Genomic DNA, 21,307 nt, shown 5'->3' with positions numbered 1-21,307 from the left:
ATGAAAGAAAGAAAGAAAGAAAGAAAGAAAGAAAGAAAGAAAGAAAGAAGAAAGAAAGAAAAAGAAAGCAAGCAGGCAAGCCAAGAGCAGGGATGGATGCCTTGGAATGCTTGGAATAGAATGGAGGTAATAATCTTCAATAAAGTAGTCAGAAAGGCCACGCTGAGAACACAATATTTGAATAAAGACTGAAGGAAGTGAGGAGTAAGACTTACAGGTGAAAAGCATTGCCAACAGAGAAAACAAGTGCAAAGGCCCTGAGGTAGAATATGTCTTGTGTGTATGAGAAACAGCAAAGAGGCCAGTTGGCTGGAGCTAAGGGAGGGAGGGAAAGATTAATCACAGAGAAGTTCCAAGAGGTAACATGGGCCAGATTAAGAGGGACTCAGGCGTGATTACGGTGAACTTTATTTTGTTTTGTTTTACTGTGGTGAACTTTGAACCTCAGTTTGACTCATGAGCTACCTTCCATCTATACTTTTTTACAAAGGACAGAACTGAAGATCAGAGAGGTGCTGTGACTTGCCCAGGATTGTCAAGCTAACAGGGAGCAAAGACAAGGTTCAAACCCAGGCCTACCTGGCCTCTTCCACTTCACCTGCTCTCAACCTCCACTCTGTCTTCATGATCCTTCCATGCACACGTGTGTGCACTCTCACACACACCCCACCCCTTTCAGTTCTGAAACACACCAAGCTCTTCCTTGCTCAGTGCCTTCATACGTGCTGTTCCCGCTGACTAGAATGCTCCCTACCTGTACATCTACTGTACTCTATCTGAGCAGTACGTCTTTTGGGCCTCAGTTCCAATTTAGCAACCCCAGACAGGCCTTCCCTGATCCTCTAATGTAAAATGACTCCTTCCCCCGGTACCCTCTCTTTCAAAGCCCCAGTCTTCCCTTCCTTCATAACTGCGTATTTATTTCTGTGTTAGTTTAACTTTCATCCCTCCTCCCAGATGATGTCTGTACCCAGTGCCCAGCCCGGCGCCTGGCACGTGGGAGACACTCAACAAACATCTATTGCATAAATGAGAACAGCAAAAGGGTAAAGAAGATGAAGGAGGAAGCACCCAGAGAGGTTTCCCGGCATTTCTGGCAAAGAAACTCCAAAGGCCGCAGAGAGAGATTCAGGGTTATCTGTGGACCTGGCTGCTTCCTCCTCAATGTTGGAATGAGATGCTGCAGCCCGTGTCTGGCTGCTCCACTATCTAATACATTCACCACGTGACTCACCCCACCAGCAGCCTCTGGAATGAACGTTATTTGGAGTAATTGGACAAGCACTTAGAAAATGCTAAGGTTTATTTTTAAATGTGATTAGGACCTGTCTCTTGCTTTCCGGAAAATCACGTGCGCTCCTCAGAGATACAAAATACTCACAATCGTTAAGCGCTCTTAAAACTGACTTTTTTATCTTGTCTTTACAATAAACTTGCTGAGTTGATTTAGGGCAGAGCATAACCATCCCCATGTGACTGATAGAAAAACTGACACTGAGGGGCAATTAAATGCACCATCTGAGGCCAAATAAATGGTCGGTGGCAGAGTTAGGGGCTGGTCTCTTTAAACCAGACAGCAGCTGCAGCCATCCCTCTCCCTATAAGTTGCGAATCCCTCGACCCATGCAAATAATGCAGATCTTTCCCCAAACAGAAAAATAATCTAGAAAAAGGGAGCCACTGCCTTCTTGATTTTGGTGTTTTATGTGGCAGCAGGGCAACCAATCGTTCTAACTAGGCCACGGGAAGCCTGTTTCTCTTTAAGAACCCATTAGCAAGCTGGCAAAATCTCATCCCATTACCATGTAAATAAATAAGGATAAATTTTCCCACCTCAGCTTCCCCGTGCCCAACCAAAGCTCTCCCCCTTGCACATTTTTGATAACCTGCTCGTTCTGGAATACCTCGCAATTAAAGATAGCGTGCACTGGCAGTCAATAATTCATCACGGAGGAGAAAAAAGGATGAGATAATTAACATTCTCTGGCTGGCTTTGGCTAGGAAATAGCTTAGTAAGCACAAGGACATTTTTTGGGCCATTTCCATCACGAGGGTAGAATAAATAAAATGGATCCTTTCGTGCTCTGAACCTGAAGAATCCTCGTTGGGCTGGTTGGCCCCAGGGCTCGGCTGAGTTGGGTTCAGACTCTGCATAGATGGCCCAGCAAGCTGCCAGCAGGTGCGGCCCAGGGGCTGGGGCAGGTGGGTGTGTTACGAGAGGTGGGCAGAGGGTGTTTCCAAGCTGTTGCTTCTTAAGCTTCTAGCCCACACCCCAAGTTTCAACTTTTCAGTGAACTGCTCTTTGACCTCTAACTTTTTTCTCCTCTGCTCTCCTTTATCAGAGGGATGCAACCTGAGCCTTCCTTACTTTGTCTTTCTGTAAAATGGGAAAGATAATGCATAACAGAAAGGGTTATTGAGGATTGAACCATCATCTTTATCATCCTCCTCGTCATTATCATCACTAGACTTTATGAATCGCTTATGATGTGTCAGGGTTTACGCAGCACTAAATGTATTCTATTTGCATTATTGCATTTGATGCCCAGTGGGATAAATGGTCCCTCTTTGAACCTCAGACAAAGTAAGATGGAAATAGAGATTTTAAAATTCTGTGTCACACAGTGGGAAATAAACTAATGAAACACATAACCCCAAGGGGGATGGGGCAGGCAGTTGGAGAGGATTTGGATATATTTATGTACGACAGAGCCATAAATGGGTGCTGGGATATACCTAACCTTTATGGCTGACGTCAGGAGGAAATGGTTTCTCTGTCTCTTACCCAAGATCAAGGGTGGGTACAACATGACTGTGCCCTCTGGGTGCCCATCCCATGGGACCTCTGTTGGCAGCAGAGTATCAGCCTGCGTGGACCATGGGTCTGTCCCAGTATGGCAATTCCTATATTTTATGTTGTTATGATTCTTAAGATAAAAAAATTTTGTGCAGCTCTGGCTCTGGTTTCTATGCTGATCCACTGACCACTAGCCTGATCTCTTTGTTCTCTCTAAATTCTATTTTCTTGATCCAAGTAGTGAAATTTCAGTGGCAATTTACTACAGCAAGTCAGAAAGGAATTGTCCTAAAATGTCTGAACACTTTAACCAGTAGATTCAAAGTTCCTACTTTGTAGATTCATTCCTACTTACACACCTGTCTCTGCCTTCTTCCCATTACGCGAGGCAGAAAGATCCTCCTCTTCCAATCCAAGGCTGATCCCCACTGGCCCTCAGAATCCCACCACCAACACATGCCTCCGAAGAGACCTGATCTCATCCTAAACTCCCCCTCCATCCAGACTTTGATCATCCTCCAGCCTCCCAGCTGAGTCCTTCCCAGAAACAACTAACCTTATTCATGTCTCTCTCTCTCTAGTTAAAAAAAAAAGTCCTCCCTTAATCCCCCATCCTTTTCTGACTACTGTCTTATCTCTTTCCCCATCAAAGCCAATGATCTAAGAAAGTAGTCTTCCATGTGTTTCCAGCTCCTCACTTATTTCTCCCTGCAAACAGGCTGGTTCAGTCCTGCTCAGCCTCTGAAACTGCTCTCATCAAGACTATATACACTGTTGACCATCAAATCCAACAGGCACTTTCTGTCACCTTATGGATCACTCTGTGGGGGTTGACAGAGATAGCTTCCTTCTTGAAACTCTACCCTTGGATTTTCCATCACTAGATTTCCTCCTATTTCTCCAGGTCCACCTTCTCATTTTCCTTCAAAGTTTTCTTCTGTATTGGGCCCTCTCCAGGCTGTTCTCTCCCACTCCACACTCCCTGGCTAGGACATCCAATGGGATCATCCAGCCCCCGCACCAGTGACTCTCCATCCAGTCCATGTCTGCGTCCTGGATGTTCTCTCCTGCACATCCCCACCTGGATATCCCCCAGCCTCTTGCATTAGTTTCCTATTTCCACAAACATAATAGTTTAAAACACCACAAGCTTATTATCCAAAATCAATCTCAGTGGGCTAAAATCAAGATGGCGGCAGGATGGCATCAGATGTCCCTTTTGGAGGCTTCATGAGAGAATCCATTTTCTTGTCCATTTCAGCTTTGAAAGCTGCCTGCATTCCTTGGCTTATGGCCCGTCACCACTCCAACTTCTGCTTCTGTGGTTACATCTCCTACTCTGATTCTGACCCTCCTACCTCCCTTTTTTGAGGACCCTTGTGATAGCTGCATTGGTCTACCCAGATAATCCAGAGTAATCTCCCCATCTCCAAATTCTTAAATAACTCACATCTGCAAAGTCTTTTTGCCACATAATGTAACATAATCATAGGTTCTGGAAGTTAGGATGTGGATATCTTTGGGTAGCCATTATTCTGGCCATCACACCCCTCAAACTCACCATGTCCAAACCTCTTGCATACCAAGATGCCTCTGTTTTGCTGATAAACCATCATCTGCCCCACAGGGCCAGCCAGAAGTGTGGCATTGTCCTTGACTTTTTCTTTTCTCTCATCCTTACATCCGATTAATAAGTCAATCCTATCTCCCACCTAAATTCACTTCTCTCCACCCCTACTACTGGTACCTTGGTTTGAGCCACCATCACTTCTAATCTGGATTATTACCACTTTAGAGGTTCACTGGGAATTGGTAGTTGTTCCATGTGTTAAAGGCAAAGAGAACAAGAGGAGGATGGCAGAGATGAGGCTGGAAGGTAAGCGAAGAAAGATAGATCGCGAGGGGCCTAATAGTCGCATTAAGGAACATGGATCTTATCCTGGTAATAGTGGTGGTGGGGGTTGAGGGGAACTTTATGATTTTCAAGAAAATTAATATTTGTGTTTTCAAGAGAACACTCTGTGGACAGCAACTGGAGGCAAGAATGGCAGTGAAGAGCTTGTGGAAAGATGTCCATAGCATACTATATTCTTTCAAATGTGTATAATCCATAAACATGGTAGTAAACATTTTAAAGAACATAAACCAAATGTTAGCAGCTGTTATTTCTAGATAATAGAATCACAAGAGGATGTTTTTCTTACTCTTAATTGCTCTGTAATGAACATGGATGATAGCAATAGCTATGTCTCATTTCCTCTGCACCCTAATATTGGTCAGCAATAAGTCCATCCAGTCAGTCACATTAGTCCTTGCAAATGGATGCTAGGCTGAGTATATACATTATCTCTGAGTATGCATTATCTCTGTCCCTACTTTTACAGAAAACAGGCTCAGAGAGGTGGTATAGTTGATCCGACTTAAATCCTTTTAATGTGTTGCCTCTCTTGGGTAACAAACACCAGTAAAGCAACTAGAAGCCCTGGTTTCAAAGTCAGAGTCTGGTGTCTCATCCGTGTGGCCATTTAATAGCTGTGGAGCAGGAGTTTCTTAATTTCTGTGAGTCTTGGTTTCTCTTATCCGAAAATTGGGTGTCTTAATAGTACCTGCCTCCCAGGTTAATGTGAGTGAGGATCCAGTGAGATATTGCATGTGCAAAGCTTAGAACACTGCTTGGCAAATCATGCTCAGTTAATGTTAGCAGCTGCTAGTATTATCACTATTATTACTATTACTATTATTATCCCACTGTAATAGCACTGTATTACATATAGTTCTTTAATTTGGAGAGGAATAAGGGCAAAGACTTTTTCCTAGGATATATTAAACCATGCTGGTTCTGAGTTCCACAGGAGTGGAGATACCGCCCTAATGATCTTGGTATTGTCAGCACCTAGCAGAGCAGATGCTAATTTGGACAAATGAGTATGTAGATGAATAGGTGGACGGGCAGAGACAAATAGTCAGGTGGGAGGTAAATAAATGAGTGTATTACTGATGGGTGGATGTGGGGAGAGAGGACCTGAAGTGACTCAGTATGTCAACTGGCTGGATGGGAAAGCAGGTTGTTGATTGGAGGAGCAGAAAGGTAGATGAATGATGGTATGGGTGAGTGGATGGTTGGATGGATGGATGGGAGGAAGAGAGGGTCGTAAGTGACTTAGCTGTGAGTAAATGCTTGGATGGATGGGAAGGCTGGTGGTTACAAGGAGGAGCACACCGCTGGATGCACGATGTGGTGCGATGGGTGGATGGATGGATGGATGGATGGATGGTTGGATGGATGGATGGGTGGATGGATGGTTGGATGGATGGATGGGTGGATGGATGGATGGTTGGATGTTTGGATGGATGGGTGGATGGATGGATGGATGGATGGTTGGATGGATGGATGGGTGGATGGATGGTTGGATGGATGGATGGGTGGATGGATGGATGGGTGGATGGTTGGATGGATGGATGGATGGGTGGGTGGATGGATGGATGGATGGGAAGAAGGGTCTTAAATGACTTAGGGTGTGAACGAATGCCTGGATGGATGGGCTGCTAGTTGGGCAGGTGAGTGGATGGACTGATAATGGACAGAGGCACGGATGGCTGCCTCCTGTTTTGTTTTGTTTTGTTTTGTTTTCCCTCTTCACCGCAGCCCACCTTTCCCCAGTTCCAAGGCCCCAGAGTCACACAGACCGATCGCGCCAGGGCGCCAACCCCCCCGCCCCCCCCGGGGTAAGCGACCCCGGAAAGCTCCCGGGCAGCCAGGCAGCTCTGAAGGCCTGGGGAGTCTGGCGGCGGCGCTGGGACCAAGGGGCGCGGGGCCAGGGTCGCCACCCCTGCACCGGCCTAGCTCTGGGTGAGCGCTGGGCTCTTCTGCATTGACGTCGCCGGCGGCAGGGCCCCAGGCTCTCGGGAGCCGCGGTGTGACGCTGCACATCCAACGCGGCTGCTAAAAAAAGGGCGGTGACTCACTGCCGGCCGCGGAAACTTCCAGGAGCGGGGGCTGCGCAGGGCGGGGGTGGCGGCCAGTGGCGGCGGCGCCCGGGGCGCCAGGCAGCGGCCAGGTGTATCTCGAAAGCAAAACGGCCAGACCGTGAGCACGGGGTTGGAGGGGAGGGGAGCCCAGGAGTTCCCGAGGGCCGCGCCAACTCCCAAGGCTCCGCCCGACCGCCAGGCCCGGGTGCCACCGCTCAGAGTCAGAGCCAGCCCTAGTCAGGATGAAGAGCTCTGCGTGGCAGGTAGCAAAGTGGCGGGTGGCTCACACTGGGTGCTCTGCTCTATGTCCTAACTCGCTGTGGATCTTAACTCAACTCTCAAAATCCCGCTTTGCAGATCTAAGGCTGGAGAGGGAAAGGGACTTGCTAGAGGTGATACAGCTGGTATGACCAAGTGTCTCAATATATGAAATACAATTGTAATTTGACAATGTAGAACCCCTGCTCCGTGCCCAGGCCTGTGCTGGTGACACAGAGAGGGATGAGAATGGTCCCTGCTGGCAATGGAAAGGGCTCCAGAAGTGTTTACTGGGGAGACCTCAGTTCCATCCCCCTCCCCCCGCCCCCAAACATCTCTCAGTCCTACTCTGGGCAGAGAATAGTGGCAAGGGGGCAGAATGAAGGTTACAAAGGTGACTTGAGGCAGATTTAATGCATTCATCCACCAGGTAGTTATTAAGCACCTACTAAGTACTGGGTAAGCAAAGTAAACCTGACTGGTCTGTGTGCCTTCATGGAGCATGTGCTCTGTAGGGAAAATGGGGAAAGGAGGAGTGAGAAGTGCTCAAGGGACACAGTATGGAGAGGGAGCAGCCACCTAACCCAGGCAATCAAGGAAGGCTTCCTGATGGAAGCAGCCTTGGTACCAAGGTGGGAGGATAATTAGAAATTGGGCATATGGAGAGGGGGAGGGAAGAGCATTGCAATATAAGAACAGCTCATGCCTAAGCCCAGAAGTGTGAGATTATGGTAGGTTTGAAGGACTGAAGAACATTATGTACACCTGCAACAGTGAGGGCAAAGGAGGAATGAAGAACGGTGGGGAACAGGTGAGGAACAGGACATGAGAGCCAGGTCTGGAAGGGGAACAAGTTAAGGACTCGGGGCTTAGCCAGAGGGCAGACCAGCTAACAACTCAGCACACCACAAGAAACAGAGTGAAATCAGTTCTGTTTGTACCAGAGGACAGGACGGACGCCATGCGGGTAAGAAAGGAACACCAAAGAAGGCTTCATGGTGGAGGAGGTGGTTAACGTGGGCCTGGTTGATAGATTTTCTGTTCAAAGGAAAAGGAGAGAGAGAGAAAGAGGAACAGTCTGGGAAGTGCCATGCATGGCACAGAACCTCATCCAGGCTCTGTTATAGACCCTCTTGAAAGGTTAGGGAGATGCCCATGAGACTAAGGCTAATGCAGCATCATTTCTAGGGCCTGGGGTGGGATGAAGTGGCCCTCTTTGAGCCCCATGGGAACAGAAGACACATCCCTGGTCCTTAACAGGCTGCCATTCATTGGTGTCAGCAACCGGAAAACAGAATTGTTTAATTCTTCAACGATATGCATGAAGCAACTGTATGTCAGGTTCTGTGATGGGCACTAGAAATCCACTGGAGAACAAAAGCAGACATGTTGCTCACTCTCATGAAGACTAATTCTGGGAGGGAAAATGCTAATTTTTTTTTTAAAACCCAAAGAAATAAATAAAAAAGACCCAGGCATAGGTACGTGGCACTATGAGAAGGCAGCAGAGGATTGCTCTACTCTGGACAGCCTGGGCAGGAATCATTAACAATGTGACAAGTGAGCCTGGCTGTGAAAGATGAGAAGTAGATAACAAGGTAGAGATGGGAGGGAAGATTGATCCAGGTAGAGGGACCAGTGCATGCAAACCCTGCTCTGGGGGAAAGTCAGGTGACTGACATGGAGAATGAGGGGAAGCTTGGTTCAAAATAAAGTTGATCAGCAGTTTTTTAGACCACCATACCAACTGGGGATTGTATCCTAGAAACAACAGAAGGTGTTGAAGTATCTAGAATGGGCAAAATTGGGAGCAGAACACTCCAGGTGCTCTGGGTACACAGAGAACCAGGGAAGAAACAGATTCTTCATCTACTGACATTGCTCTTTACTCACCTCACCTCATTTAACTGTGACCATAACTCTGCAAGGTTCTCATCTCCATTATCGTAAGGAGACACCTGAGGCTCAGAGAAGGTAAGTGGTTTGCCCATGTCCACAGCTTGTTCAGTGGACCAAATGAAAGTCTCTATAATCCCATATTCTTTCCAATGTGGATGAGATTAGAAGGTAGGGCCGGAAGTTAGTGCAGAGTAGGATTTGGATAGCCAGAAAGGAGGTAAAGAGACTTTTACCAGGGGGCAAGAAGTCACAAGCCATGTACACATGAGACTAAAAATGGCCTAAGAAGTAACGTAGGAACTGCTCTACACAGAATATAATGCAGAAAACGCAAGGGGGCGGGGAGAGATCGGAAGGAAATATACAAAAAGATTGCTCTCTCTGAGGATTATGGGTAATTTTTACTTTTAAATTTTTGCTTGACTATGTTTTCTAAATTTTCCATAAGGAGTAGCTATGTTTGTGTATGTGTGTGTGTGTGTGTGTGTGTATAAATAGAGAGAGTAGCAGTTATATTTTAGGGGGATCAGGTAAGCTTTTTCAGTTCTTGCAGGCAATATTTACATCATATTAATTTTTTCATCCCCCTTGGAACTGTGAATTCACCTGCAGTTGCCTTCACAAGCCATAGTACCCACACCCTCACCCTACCTGTAGTCAGAGCCAACAAATTCCTTGGCAAGTTTTAATTAAGCTCTTTCAGTGTGTCCACCCCGCATAGGCTTGATGGGGGAATAGATACAAGAGCAGTATAAACCAGGGCCCCTTGCCAGAGCAAATATTTTGATACTGAATGATTTGGCTGCATCTAAGCAGGCGAGACCTGAGAACACTCACTCGCAAGGCTGCCTCTGCTAACCAAATGGCACAGCATACTATGATGTTATAATATTAGGTTCTTAATCATGGAAACACTGGCGTCTGTTTCAGCGGAAGCTTCCTCCCAGATGGTGCATCCTACTGTTTTTGTCGTCTGGAACAGTGTGAGGTTTCTTAAATGGCTATACGCTTCCAAATCATCTTCCACACAATGGCAGCCTGTTAATTAAGTGGTCCCTTTGTGATTGCATTTGATAAATATGAGATGAGAAGGGTTTATCGAGCTGTGAAGAAAAAAGCAAGGCACAGCAACAGGAAGAAGCTCCGGCGGGTGGAAAGGCCTTTGTGTGGGCGTCGTCCAGGGAGCTTCAAGGGAATTGGGGACAGCTTTGCAGGCACAGAAAGGAGAAGGCTGGGATTCACTCAGACCACACACTGCGACGTCTGCCTAGTGGATGGCCAGCCAGATGCACATGGTGTGTGAGGCACTTTGTGGCAGAGGCGGGCAGGGAGGTGGAAGCCTTCCAGTTCTTTCTGAGTTGACTGATGTGAGGTTGTCAGTCACACTGCCAGGCGCTGTTTTGACTTCACTCATCAAGATTTGCACTGTGCAGCTCCAAAAAAGGTATCTGCTTTGAAAGTAGTGTTCTGCATTCTTGGAGCAGATGACTGGTGACAACATCCAATTAAATAGAAACGCTTGGCCGGGGAACTTGACTTGGAGGGTTGGTGAAGTTTCAGGTCTAACTTGTTAAACTTGGCCTTCCTCAAATACTGGACAACTTTCTCCAAAAACGGCACTTCAGGGAATCAAACCTAATTATAAGTTGCATCTTCAATTGGACATAGATCTCCATCAGCCACCTTCCTGCCTCAGGAAAGGCGTACATCAACCCCAGGCTAGAGAAAAGGATCTGTGATACCTGATGACTTCTTTGTCTTTCCCACTGGTTCAATCCTATTTCAGCCATTCATGCGATGAATATCTACGAGGCATTTACAGGGAGGAAGGCACATATCTGTGGAGGTGATGACTGGGCTGATGTGATTCTGTGAACCACTTGAGGGCAGAGGCTTTGGCTTTATCTTCATACTTCCGACACCTAGCAGAGTGCCTGCTGCCTGGTAGGTGCTCAGTAAAGGTTTGCTGAATGACTGCGTGAATGGATACTATTTGCCACACTCTCCTGTACTTAATACTGTTCTAGATCTTTTTTAATTCCCTCCTCCTGCTTATTTTTCTGACTCTGGTGGCTGTTGAGAACAGCTGTGTCTCAACTTTTGCTCTGTAGTGCTTCATGTACTCGGAAATTGTTAATAACTCACCTCTCAGCCTTCACTCCTCCAGCTCCCTCTGCTCTTCCTGTGGCATCAGTATCTGCTCCTGGTCACCTATAATAAGAAAAGTAATTTGTTTTGGCGTCTAATAGTCCTTTACAGCTTGCAAAGCTTTTCACTTGTTAAAGTATGGTTTCAAGGGCTGTGGAAGAGCCACTAATAAGCCTCAACATCACACAGTCTGCACCCCCCCAAATACCACCCCTCACCCCACTTCTCCTCCCACCTTAAAGCCCAGCATCAGCAGCTTTACCTTGCATTCCACCATCAAAATAGGATTTGGACAGCACCTCCCTAAAACAGGGATCACATTGATGTTCACATTTGTTTACACTATAGTGTCAATTATACCACATCCTGGGCTGAAGGTGGGTTTACAGTCCAGAGGAAAACTGGAAAACCACAGGAAAGCCCAGAAACTTTGCCCCCAGGCCAGACCTGCACAGCAACACATCTCTAACCATAGCTGAGAGGTTCAGCAGTTACTGACATATTATTATTGTTATTGTTACTTACTATGATTACAAAGACTGCTAATGTTACCATTAGCATGTTTCTAGCATCTAAACACTAGGCCAGCAGATTTCAGCTTCCTTCTTGAAACGTAAGCTAGGCTCTTGATTATTATTTCACAGCTATTCATGAACTAGGCTGATCCTTTTATTTTAATTTATTTTAAGTATCAACAGATATTCTCTTAAAATATTCCCAGGCTGTATCAAAGGTAGAGGGTTTTTTAATTTTATTTATTTATTTATTTGCTTACTTATTTATTTATTTTTGAGAGAGAGAGAGAGAGAGAGTGAGCAGGAGAGGAGCAGAGAGAGGTGGACAGAGGATCCAAAGAGGACTCTGTGCGGACAGCACAGAGCCCCATGCGGGGCTCAAACCCATGAACCGTGAGATCATGACCTGAGCCAAAGGCAGATACTTAACTGACTGAGCTAGCCAGGCTCCCCAAAGGCAAAGGTTTTGATGGCTGGTAAATTTGGTGGCTGCCCAATGGAGACACTTTTGCTTCCTGTCTTTTAACCATTTTCTTCTCCTTCCCAGGCATGGGAGAGCCTCAGTTTGGCAACTGACTTCCAGGGGACATTGTGAAAGCTGATTGACTCTTGGTCACGTGTTGCAGTGATGAGCCGGTAGCATCCTTGACTCTGAGCACCTCCCTCCCCCTACTGGGAGGTTACCCCACTTGTTCTTCACCATCATGGCCACCACTGGACCCTAGTGTCTCATTTCACACTACAGGCTCCCCCTGTAAAATAAAATTGATAAGAGGTTTTCTCACTGGTCAGATGCTCCTGCCTCCCATCCATTACTCAGTCTACTCGCCTGGCTTCTGATCTCCTACCTTCTGAATTTTGTGTACTTCTTGCCTCCTTGCCTGTGGTCTGTTGGCATCTCTCCAGGTGCTTCTGTGGTACATGCTGCCCTTTTGTCCGATTACCCCTTGCTTCCTTCCTGGTCTCCACAAGCCATGATGATCATGGCCCCCACAGAACAAATAGCAAAAATACAAAGCCATCACTTCCCTGACATCCCTTGAGAAGACAGAGTGGAGAAGTCTGGCTGTAGATTGCTGGATAAGAAATGGGTCACAACCTGCCCTCTAATAGGGCCTTGCTCATCCTAGTTATTCCAGTTCATGCCTAAGCACTTCCTACTCTCTGACACTTGTTTTTGTTCTGACTGGCCTTACTGGTAAGATGGAAGACATTGAATGGCAAATAGCAAACCCGTAAGAGAACTGGAGTGCTCAGCTTCACCCCTCAGACTCGCTCCCAAGAAGGCATCGTCTCCTCCAGAAGCATGAAAGAGAATGTTACTGTTTTTGTTTCAGTAGACTTGACTTTTTAGAGCAGTTTTAAGTTCACAGCAAAATTGAGCAAAGTGCAAAAGGTTCCCATAGACCCCACACATGCACAATCATCCTTACCATCAACATCTCCCACCAGAGCAGTACGTTTGTTATCGCCCATGAACCTACATGGACACATCATTATCACCAAAGTCTATAGTTTACCTTCTCGGTACTGTACATTCTATGGGGTTTGACACATACACTGATATGCATCCACCATTGCACTACTGTGCAGAATAGTTTCAGTGCCCAAAAATTTCTTTGTGCTCTGCCTGTTTATCCCTCCCGCCCCCCAACCCCTAGAACACACTGACCTTTTCGTGGTCTCCATAGTTTTGCCTTTTTCAAAATCTCATATAACTGGAATCATACAGTATGTAGCCTTTTCAGATTGGCTTCTCTCACTTAGTAATATACGTTTAAGGCTCTCTGTGTCTTTCCATGATTGGTAGCTCACTTCTTTCTAGCACTGAATATTGTTCTGTCATCTGGATATAACACAGTTTATAGATTCATTCACCTACTGAAAGACATCTCAGTTGTTGCCAAGTTTGGCAATTATAAATAAAGTTGCTATAAATATCCATGGGGAATGTTGTTTTTAATTATATATATATATATATATATATATATATATATATATTTTTTTTTTATCAAGGATGACTTCTTGATGAACAGGGAGATATCACGTTACAACAAATATATGTGACTCAGTATGTAGAATACATAGCCAACCCAAGACTTCCCAAACAGCTGTCATCAAATTCTCTCTAGAAAATCACTTAAAGAGCTTTTAAAAGACATAGATTTTTGAACCCCACTCCCAAAGACCAGTCCAGTAGGCCAGGAAAATCACCAGGTTTAAGGAACCCAGGCTTTAACCTCCAAAAGGAAGGAAGCAATGGAAAGTTAAAGTCTTGTTTGTACCGGGAAGATCATGCACAATGAGGAGGTTGGAGTCTAACATCCAAAACTCATTTGATGGAGACATTTTGTTCTTCTCTAAGCCTCTTGGGGAAATGACTTGGTGACTAAAAGAATTGTTGATATGTGCTATCCTCTCCCATTAAAAGGAGCTAAAAAAGCCCTGGGCACCAAGATGTGAACTATTTCCTTCAGGGTAGAATAGAGCCACTAAAAATAGCCTTGGAAAATAAGGAGTTGTAGAGGTTCAACAAGGAAAACAAATCAGAAATAAATTTGGCACCAAGAAAGAAAGGAGGAGAAAGAGACAAACTCTCACAGACAGTAGGGAGAAAGCGGCTATTAGCTTGGGTACATAAAAGCAGGTACATTTTTCCCACCCACAGAGCTGCTGGCTGGCATTCCTGCAGTGTAAATCAGTCTCTCCGGAGCAAAGGAAGATGAGTCAGAGAGTCAGCCAGGACAGGCTAGGTTATGCCAGGGTAACAAACAACCCCCCAAATCTCAGAGGCTTAACCACACAAAGGTTGTTTCTCACTTGCATTATCTGTCCAGTGTGTGTTTAGTGGAGGCTCTGCTCCTTGAAATCGCTGAGGGCTCCAGGCTGACAGACGCTTCATCACCAGTTATGGTTCCAGGACCACTATGCTAGGGATCAGGGGTGCTGCTCTGTCTGGCACTGAGAAGTAAATGGATCGGCTGGAGATGATGCAAGCACTTTCACTCACTCCCCACTGGCCAAAGCAAGGCATATGACCTGCCTGTGTTCCAGTGAAACAAGGCAGTGAAATTATACTCTGTGTCTAGGAGGTGGAGAATGAGAACAGGTGTAACAGCTCTGCTGGCTGCTATATCCGATAGAGGAGCTGAGGGTGAGAGATGGTGGAGGAAAAAGGCTCCTTTGCAACCACCAGTTAGCGGTTGGGATTCATCTCTCTCCTTACCATTCAACAGGAGCAGGCCCATCCAATGCCCCTGAGGGCATCTCAGGTTTTGTTTCCTGCCTGCAAGGAAAGAGACAGCTTGGTGATGAACTGAACCCTGGAGTCATGCCAACCCCCCCCCCCCCCCATGTCTGGAACCTACCAGTCGTGTGACCTTAGGCAAGTTATTTAATCTCTCGGGCCCTCACTTTTCTTAGCTGTCTAAGATGGATGACAACAGTGCCTACCTCACAGAGTTGTTGTGGGGCTTAAATGAGATTAGTCAAGAAAAGAGCTCCAGGCCACAGCTGCTCAAACTGGGCTGTGCCAGTAAACCACTCAAGGAGCTTGTTAACATGCATTTCTGATTCAGAGGTCTGGGGTGAGACCTGAGATCCTACCCTTCTTTTCTTTCTTTTCTTTCTTCCTAAAGAGGAAAAAAGAGAGAGGCGCCTGGGTGGCTCAGTCGGCTGAGCGTCCGGCTTCGGCTCAGGTCATGATCTTACGGTTTGTGAGTTCGAGCCCCGTGTCAGGCTCTGTGCTGACAGCTCAGAGCCTGGAGCCTGATTCGGATTCTGTGTCTCCCTCTCTCTGCCCCTCTGCTACTCGTGCCATGTCTCTCTCTGTCTCTCATAAATAAATAAATAAATAAATAAATAAATAAATAAAGTTTTAAACATAGGAATGTGCCACTCTGTGCCCAGCCTCCACACGAAGCTTCTCATCACACGGGAAGATCTGAAGCAGCATAAGTGGGCAATTTCTTGAAAAAAAAAAAAAAGGTGGGGGGGAGGGGCAGAGAGAGAGGAAGAGAGATAATCTTAGGTAGTCTCTGTGAGCAGCACAGAGCCCAACCTCACGACCCTGAGATCATGACCTAAGCCAAAATCAAAAGTGGGATGCTCAACCGACTGAGCCACCAAGGAACCCCTGAAATCCTGTATTTCTTATAAGCTCCCAGGTGATGCTGACGTTGCTGGTTCATGGGCCAATATTAAGTAGAACACACAGTGCCCATCTGTGGCAGACTATACGTATTCTTAAAACTGAATTGAGAGATTCCGAAGGTTCTCCTGCCCTTGCCCTCAATGAATAAAAACTACAGCTGCTGGTTAATGCAAATATTGTGTCTGATGCTTCGAGGGACAAATGTACTATGGAAGTCTTGTGGCTGATAGAGCAAGAGCTAGAATCAGGAGGCCTGGGTTTGTATCCAAGCTCTGCCACTCAGCAGCTCTGTAGTTTGGACAACTCATGGAAACTATCTGAACTTCTATACCTACATCTGTAAATGAGCATAATAATACAGACCCACCATCCCTCACCTGCAATTCTACAATCCAAAGAGCTCTGAAAAACACAAGTTTCTTCACCAAGTTTGGCATACATTGATATGGCAGCAAAAACTGATCTATATTGACATGAGGCTATTTATAGCCTTTGTTATCCCTCTTTTATGGTTGTTTCTCCATTTCATCACAGAAATATGAGTGTGTTTAGTAACAAGATGCTGCCACAGACCCTGCTGAGGATGTTAGATAACATAGAGCAGGTGAACCATGTTACCTTTCTAACAACTAAAATATTCTGAATTCTGAAACACACCTGGCTTCAAGGGTTTTAGAGGAGAAGCTATGGACCTGAAGTCCCTCTTTCTCCAGTAGTTGAAGGGAATAAGGAAAACAATGCATGTGAAACACCTAACACCATACCTAACACACAGTCATTGTCAGTGCTCAACAAAGAGGAGCTACTACTGAAATTATTGCTCCCAGTTCTTTCTGTGAACAGAGGGGAAGGGAATGTGGGAGGCAGTGCCTGTGCACCCCCTAGAGATAGACAGCACAATACTAAGTTTGTCCTTATGTTGTCAGCCCCTTGATCTGTCTTCTGCTTTCTCCTAAAAAAGAAAAAAAAAAGTGCCTGGAATTGAATATATACAGTGAGAGTGTAGACAGGGAGAGTGAACAAAAGCAAGACTCAGGCCAGTGGAAAGGGTTCTCCCCTGTGCCTACAAAAGCTGCCCAGCAGGAACTCAGAGAGCAGCCAGGGACATCTGCTTTCCTTGAGGCCTCTTTGAATATACTGTTGAAGAGTCTCACTTGAGCGAAGCACTCAAAGGGAGGAAATGGGATCTCCAGTCCTTACCCTTGGGGGAACTCCAGGATTCCCAGGGCTTGGCTTTCTTATGTAAAAATTGGGTGGTCTTGCAGTCCTTGCTCTGACTGCCTGATTGTAGGGGACACATTAAAAACATCACAAATGTGAATGCACTTTGAAAGGGAAAATCTGTGTTTCAGGTAGACTATAATTATTCATTTGACTACACGCAGGAGATCGGTAAGAGGACTGACATCACACAGGGAACCCTGGTTAGCTCGTTCTTTAATCAAACTTCTGTTGTCAACTCTGATGGCGTTGTCCCTTGCACTTGGCTCCCTCACCTTTGCCAGAGCCATTTGTGCTTGTCAATTAAGGCCAGCGTGATTCAGCTTTCACGAGATGCAAATTAACTGAGCTGCTTCAGCCCCACCATCACATACAGACTACTGAAATCAAGGCTTTCGGATAACAGATACAAACAGGACACAGATTTGAGAATTTCTCCTTCCCACTTCTTTCTTTCGTTAGGTCTGCAGACTTTTGGGCTTTCTTGCTGTCTTCATGTCCCAGGTTGAGAGCACTGGCTTTGGGTTCAGATCAGAGTGAGAACCAATCCAGACTCCCCTGCTGCTTCGCTGTCGTTTGACATGTCACTGAACTCCTTGGGTCTCAGTGTGTTCGTCTTTAAAATGGGGATAATTAGAGCTACAGGGCATGGGTTGTTGTCAAGTTTAGGTATATAAATAGAATGTTAAATTTAAATTCCTATTGTCTCTAAGATTCAGTTAACGCTTTCACACTCAGTACCATAAAAGGTAAGTGCCCCTATATGCTAAACAGAGGTGCTAGTTCTCTGGGGAAGACTTAATAACCTATAGGGTAGCAGGACCCGTACAGCAAGAATAACTGATTGACAAGCAATGAAAGAGAAGACTGGAGGTTCAAAGGTGTGGGAATTGTCTAGAAAGGTTTCTTGTTGCATGTCCCCTCCCGAGCTCAGGGATAAGCACAGAGAAGTGTCCCTTCACAAGACAAATGTGTTGAAGGAGGGGTGAGTGTAGTCAAAAGAAACAGTCACAGAGACTGGGAATACCTGGAAGAAGTGAAGGCAAGCATCTCACACCTGGCCAGGTCTTCACAAAGGTGCAGAATGGCAGGACCAATGCTATCCTGGGACTAAGGCCAAGAGCAGTGAGAGGGCTGCTGGGATAGGATGGCATGCCTTTGGTGGCATCCATGACTACAGAGGTTGGTCATTACAAAAGACTAGAGGGGGGTGGAGTCACATGCCACAGTAGAGCCAGGATATAGGACCTGGTAGGGAAAAGCCAGCCCACCCGTCGGGCAAGGCAAGAACACAGGAGTTTTTCCAGGGGCTATGGGGATGCTGCAGAAGCCAGAGGGGCCTAAGCCCTCATGGTGGGCCCCCAGTAGAAAGATGCTTTTGAGCAGACAACAGGGCAAGAGCTAAGAATGTTACAAGAGGTCTGCTTCAGTGTTCAGTCTGGACCTCTGAGAATTTGCAAGTATATGCATAAGAGCCACCAAGTGCACACCTGCCAAACAGAGCACTGATGGCCAATTCAGTCCCATAAGAGGGTCCCTTTTTCCTTAATCCCCCAGCCCCATCTCTGAAGAAGCCAGCCAGCCACAGGGACAGGAAAGAACATTAAGAACAAGTGAAAGAAGAGACCACCCCCCATCCCCACTGCATGTCCCTCTAGCCTGAGTTCAGGGTGCAGGCACTCTGAATGAGAGGGGATATTGAAGTTTTTAGTATAGCCTTGAGGGGACCATTAATACCTGAGTTGAGTGTGAATAACCAAAGCAGTACCTGTTTTTATAACCTAAACTGATTAGAAAACAGGGGATAGATCTGTCCAAGATGCCACCAGGGGGATGGCAAGGGGTCTGTAGCGTGGTCAGGAGCACAGCATCTGGAGGGCAAAAGAAATCCACTTCCTGTTAGTGCCGCCCCCACCCCAAGTTCAGCCCACTTGATAAACTGGGTACAAATATCAAGTGCTTAACCCAGGTACTCGACTCAGCTGTCGGAGGACAACAATTCTTACTAGTACCTTTATCTTACTATCCACTGCTAACTGATTTAGCCCTTCTAGTCAATGCACAGAAATACAATATACTTAGTAAATGAGAGGATGGAAAGATTTCTTACCCTGTTTTTAAAAACTATTAAAGCTGCTGTCTTCACAGGCGAATTCAGAACCGTCTTCGGAAACAGGCCGCCATGCGGTCTGTCGATACACTGTAATTGAGACCTGCAAGGGCCCTTCTCACACCTCAGAACATTAAGGTGATGTTGTGTCTGCCACTGGCTCCAGTCACAGGGAGGGAGCGTAAGGTTGCTGGTGTGGCTTATTATCTTCCAGACGTCTGCTTAAGGTGTCCCCTCGGAACAGAGTCCCCAGCATGTTGAGAAATCTTCCTGTCATTGCCCACCGTCAAAATCTTCCCACTCTAGAGCTCATTTCTCCCTGCTCCTGCTCCCTGCTTATCTAGAATGCCTGAGAAACCAAGCCATTCACTGACATAACTTCAAGAGGCCAAGGGCCTGGATGCGAATCCTTGTTCTGTCATTTAGTCTCTGGGTTCCCCGTGCAGTTCCCTTCCTCCCACCTGGCTTCTGCATTCCCATCTGTAACATAGGAATGGTACCACCTGCCCAATTTCCCTCACAGGGCTACTCAATTGTATTGTGGATGTCGAAGGGCTTGGAAAGCTTTAAGGCGCCATAGAAATGATTATTAAGATGCTCAGGAGTGTAATGTCCTCATTCTTTCAACCTAGATAACACTGTATGAATAGGTTAGACTTCAGTGGACCTCAGAGATGGGAATCCTAGAAATGTGATGGGGTCAGTATAATACCCATTTTTGACAAACTATACTCTGTCCCACTAATTAAGGATCCAATCATGCTGCTCATATGAAAATCCCCCTAGACTCAGTGCTTGATCTGGCCTACTCTAGAATCTGCCCAAACTTTGTTGTTGTTGTTGTTGTTGTTGTTGTTGTTTTTACCAAAAACAACAACAAAACAAAACAAAACAAACAAAACAAACAAAAAAATTATCAAAATAGGAGGCTTCTTTGGAACGTTCTCCCCCTTCCCTGTCAACATTGCCCGGGGTTGGGCACTCAGTGCCCCCAAAGCAGTTAATATTGTGGTTCAGCTGAGCCCTTCCTTGAGGTAAAGAAATGCCGTTTATTTGATGCCCCAGTGCGAATCCCCTTGTATGCCGATCTGGTCAGACTCACCTGTGCAGCACTCCACGCTGGACCAGAATGTCCTGAGGAGAAGCCTTTGTCCTCAGTGTTGACAAGCAACGCGATATCTCGAGCCAAGAAAAACATTTCCATCGGCCCCCAAGAGGTAACGTCCAAGTCCAGTGTGGCTCCAGACTGAATCGAGCAATTAAATCCACATCTGCCCTTGCCCCAAACCTCAAGAATGCTAACATCTTACATGTGTCAAGAGGGTTATTTATGAAACTATTTGCTTGTCAGCCCCAGGAGGACATTCTGTACTTTTTTGCTGGAATACTGTATATTTATGAACCATGGCTCGAAAACTAACTTTGGCAGGAATATTTATCAGAGAAACATTCTATCAGCCCCACGCAAAGCACAGCCTGTATTCAGTCACCGTCACACGGTGGCTGGGCAGGGTCCTGGTAGAGAGCTAGTCTGTGGCTGCCTGCTGCAAGAATGAATTCCAGATGTGTGCTTCTTCAGGGGAAGGATTTCAATTTCAGATAGGAGGTTTCTTTCTCTTTCTCTCTTTCATTCACCTCTATTCCCCCATTTTCAATCTCGAGTAATTAGCCTTGAACATTTATCACTGCAGTCTATTTGTTGCCTCCTGCATTTGACGCTTTAGTGCCCACTGCCCTGACCTTGTAAAGTTGCCCGGTTTGGAGAACTAGCCTTCTGATCGTCTAGTTTCGGTCTGGTTATCTGTGCCCAGTGTGTGACACATAGAAAGGCAGTTGGTTAGAGAACAAAGGGCTTGGTGTAATGTGGGACAGACTCTAATCTGGGACAGTAAAATACTCAAAAGGAACTGTTGACATCAGCCGTCCCCAAGACTGCACCCATGGAGTTAGTATACCTCCAACGTGTCCCCATGGTCCGCTTCATCAGCCAACAGAGTCTTCTGCTGACAGGAATGCTGAGCCTGTCCAGCATCACACTGGATTTCTTGCTCTCTCTTGAGCTTGGGCAATGAACTTATAATTCATTTCTTGTCTCTCTTCAGGATTGAAGGGTTCAAGGTGGAAGTGGTCTGTGAGTGTATTTTTTCCAGTGACAGATAAAGGTACATGTATCCAGAGACCTAGAGAGACCCAGAGTAACAGAGGGCTCTTCGCACTCAGAAGGCGACATGTGTGAT

At 46.1% G+C, this 21,307-nt stretch overlaps 2 long non-coding RNA genes across 3 annotated transcripts; one reads left to right on the top strand and one right to left on the bottom strand.

Annotated features, from left to right (window-relative positions):
• Nucleotides 1-6,493: 6,493 nt before the first annotated feature.
• LOC125934478 (uncharacterized) lies at nt 6,494-12,436 on the top strand. Of its 2 annotated transcripts, none has more exons than XR_007461424.1 (3): nt 6,494-7,029; nt 10,710-10,867; nt 12,134-12,436. It is a non-coding gene; the product is annotated as an uncharacterized LOC125934478 (long non-coding RNA). The 2 variants fall into 2 exon arrangements; XR_007461425.1 differs by lacking the exon at nt 6,494-7,029 and adding an exon at nt 7,115-8,998.
• On the bottom strand, nt 10,876-21,096 carry LOC125934479 (uncharacterized). The gene is made up of 3 exons (XR_007461426.1): nt 20,173-21,096; nt 14,813-14,872; nt 10,876-11,134 (listed from the first exon to the last, which is right to left on the bottom strand). It is a non-coding gene; the product is annotated as an uncharacterized LOC125934479 (long non-coding RNA).
• Between the last annotated feature and the right edge of the window lie 211 nt (nt 21,097-21,307).

This window comes from Panthera uncia, assembly GCF_023721935.1.
Source record: "Panthera uncia isolate 11264 chromosome A1 unlocalized genomic scaffold, Puncia_PCG_1.0 HiC_scaffold_17, whole genome shotgun sequence".
Taxonomy (NCBI): Eukaryota; Metazoa; Chordata; class Mammalia; order Carnivora; family Felidae; genus Panthera; species Panthera uncia.
Note: the sequence above shows the minus strand (reverse complement) of the source record. Positions and strands in the feature narration are given on the sequence as shown.